Genomic DNA, 3,876 nt, shown 5'->3' with positions numbered 1-3,876 from the left:
CCTTTAGGGAGTAATTTTCATTTATATCTCTGATCATGACCTTCATGATTCAGCGCAGGGATAGTAAATGCAAAACGTGGACTATCCTCAGGATGAATTGTGATGGAAAAAAAACAACCTTTAATATCTATAACTAAAACATACCAGGTTTTTGGCAAAGCAGACAATTGAGGAATCCCTGATTGATCAGATCCCATGATAACCATCTCGTTATTAATAGCTCTTAAATCTTGCAATAATCTCCATCTACCAGATTTCTTTTTGATGACAAAAATAGGAGTATTATGGGGGAAATACAGAAGGTTGTATATATCCCTCTGCTAATTGTTGTTTGACCAGGTCATGGGGTGCTTGTATCTTTTCTTTAGTCAGGGGCCACTGAGAAACCTATACTGGCCTTCTGATTTCCAAGTAATTTTTATTGTCTCAGTGACCCCTCCTGAAAACCCAATCCATGTCTATCTGTTTTTTTTTATCTATTTTTGTTGGTGCCACTATACCTTGTCCTTGTTCTCCCAATACTTTTTCTTTCCTATAACCTTGTCTAGCCATAATAGTGGGCACATTTGAATTGATGTTATTTGTTAATGTTAGACCTAATTGATCTAGAACATCTCATCCCCATAAATTTATAGGAAGATGATCCAATACATATGGCTGTATAATTCCTTCACATCCTTCAGGATCATTCCCATCTAATACCATTGCACTTCTATGGGAGTTAGTCGCCACTCCTAGTCCTCGAAGCATTTGAGTGGCTAGCTGCAAAGGCCAATATTTTGGCCATTCTTGATGAGAGATGATGCTAAGGTCTGCACCTATATCCAGTAGGCCATTAAATTCGTGCCCTTGAGTATTTAATTTTAGCATGGGCCTAGAATGTGAATTTAAATAAAACATAGCCCAATATAAACCTGTGGAGCCTAATCCCCTGGAACCTCTTTCTATAGTACTACTGGAAATTTTTTTAAAGGGAGAGAGAGAGAGAGAGAGAGAGAGAGAGAGAGAGAGAGAGAGAGAGATTGGCGGACACAACATCTTTGTTTGTATGTGGTGCTGAGGATCGAACCCTGGCTGCATGCATGCCAGGCGAGCATGCTACCACTTGAGCCACATCCCCAGCCCCATTACTGGAAAATGTATCATGCAGGCTGGGTATTATTAATAACTTTGAGATTCTGTCTCCTGGTGAAATTACTGATATACCCTTTGTATAACTGGCTTTAATTTTTATTTCCCCTTCAAAATTGGTATCAATTACCCTGGGACTTATCATAAGTCCTTTTAGAGTAGAAGAACTGTGTCCTAATAATAAGCCTACTATTCCTTGGGGAAGAGGTCCTTTTACCCCTGTGGGAAGGATTTGAACTCCCATCTCTGGAGTTAGTACTGCTCTGGCAGAGGCGCAGAAATCCAACCCTGTGCTCTCTCTGGTTTGTCTAATAAGGGATCTGATGGATAATGAGTCCTGGGCCCTATCCTAATTGTGTTGCTGGGTTCGTCCAATGCCCTGTATATTTGTGATCATGAGCCCTGGATCATTAGCCCCCCCTGTCTGTTTTTTGGCAATGGAGTCCAATTTTTTCCTCCACAATATCATGGGTAAATACCTGGTCCTTGTCTGTTTTTGATAATGGAGTTTCCTCTACAGTATTTTGAGAACGGCATTCATTAGCCCAATGTCTCTCTCTGTGGCATCATGGGCAAATACCCAGTATTCTACCCCTTTGATACCCAGTTCTGTTAAACCCTCCTCCTATAGGGTAACTTCTTTTAAAATGTCATATTTGTCCACAATTATAGCATGTTTTTGGCCTGGCACCTAATGCCTGTCATACTGCAGCTGCCAAGTCTTTCCCCTGTTCATTAATATCTCTACATAGTTTTATATATGTGTTTAAATTTGTATTTCTCCATGGTCTAATGGCCTCTCTACACCATTTATTGGCTTGTTCATAGGCTAGCTGTTTAATTAATGGCATTGTTTGTCCTGCATCCCCCAAAACTCTGGTAGCTCTTTGTAAAAGCCTATTAACAAATTCCACATAAGGCTCATTAGTTCCTTGTATTACTTTGGATAATTGACCTTGCAAATATCCATGCCCTTGTAAAGTTTCCCATGCCTTAACCACAACTGAAGCAATTTGTGAATAAATGGCAGGATCGTATTGAATTTGTTGTTGCTGGCCCTCATAAGGTCCCTCTCCTAGCAACATCTCTATATTTCTCTGAGGATAACCAGCTGTTGTTTTTGCCTAGCCGTTTTCATACAGAATTCTTGATTGGCAACCTTCCACAGCAAAAATTGTCCTCCATTTAGCACAGCTCTACACATACTGGCCCAATCTGCTGGCGTCATTTTCAAGTTGGTAATGGATTCGACAATACATACAGTTATAGGGGCTTGGGGACCATAGGTTGTTACAGCCTCTTTCAGCTGCTTCACTGTTTTGAAATCTAAAGAATTGTGAATTCACTGCCCACCTGCCTCCTCAAATACAGGGCATGCTAATCTTTGAGGTCCTGTCTCAGGATCCAATCTATCAACTCTGGGGGTTGGGGGGCCACACAGCATATGTTCACTCCATAGGTGGAACTGTTGATTGAATACTTCGCCCTCTGGTGATAGAAAGGGGTTAGTAGAAACCTCTGGTTTAATTTCTCCCCTAATAGTCCTTTGTCCTCTAAACTTTTTTCCATTGTCTGACTAACTAAGATGTCTTCTCCTAGACTAAGCAAACAGGATTGTACCAACATCCATAATGGTAATGTGCCAACTGGAAGAGTTCCTGGGCTTTCCTTTTCTATCCTTTTTAATCTTCACCATGATGGTTCCATTGTGATATATTTAACAACCCCTCTTTAATGAACCAGGGGCTACACCTTTGTATCATCTTAATGTATGCCCTGACTGTATTGATTTTACTGAGATGCCTCCTTCCTTTAGCAATTCACTTAACACCCTTTTGGTTTGGTTCTTAATAATTTATTCATGACAAAGATACCCCTCACTAAGATAATGCAAAATAAAACTGAGACAAAATGAAGCAAAAATGGAAAAAAAAATCATTATATCAACCTTTCTATCTTCCTGAAATGTCCATTCATCCTCTTTCCCTATCTTTTCCTTAGACACAAGTAGTTTTTCCTCAGGTGTGAGCAGCTTTTCTTCCATCCCACTCATCTCCAGGGACAGGCAACTTAAAACAAAAGCAAAACAAAACGAAAGAAGAATCTTTAAATGGTTACCCATCCTCTCACACTGCCCTCAGGGGCGAGCAGTTTACCTTATCACTTACCCCTAGATATTCCCCGTACGGGCCACCATATGCCATAGTCCAGTTGGGGTTAAATAACCAAGAGGTGACAAGCAACTTGAAAGTTGAAGTGGGAACTACTTTATTGAGAGTGAACTCAGCAGGAACTGAGAACTCATAGTAGTGGGCACACAAGGTAGCAGGAGCCGCTTCTCTGCCAGACTGTAGAGGTACATATACCCAACTAATTACACAAAGCTTAACTTACTTAACATCATATAGACACAGCAGTCTGTCATTAAGAAATCCTCATCATCTTAATGACTCATTGGCATTGGCTCAGAAACCACTCGTCCTAGCATACAGGCAGGCAACATCTTAACTTGGTTGTGGAGCCCATCAAGGTCTAATTTTAGTGTTAGGTTTAGGATGAGGTTCAAATTGAGAGATTGGGGTATTATAATAGTCAGGGCCAGGTTTTAGGTTTGGGTTAGGTTGAGGTTTAGGGTTATGGCTCAAATTAGCATTAGGTTTGAGTTAGGGTTAGGTTTAGGCTTCAGATTAGGTTTAGGGCTCAGGTTAGGTTTAGGGTAATAAATAGGATTAGGGTTAGGCCTAG

The sequence above is a fragment of the Urocitellus parryii genome, chromosome 12 (assembly GCF_045843805.1).
Source record: "Urocitellus parryii isolate mUroPar1 chromosome 12, mUroPar1.hap1, whole genome shotgun sequence".
In the NCBI taxonomy this organism is placed as follows: domain Eukaryota; kingdom Metazoa; phylum Chordata; class Mammalia; order Rodentia; family Sciuridae; genus Urocitellus; species Urocitellus parryii.
Note: the sequence above shows the minus strand (reverse complement) of the source record.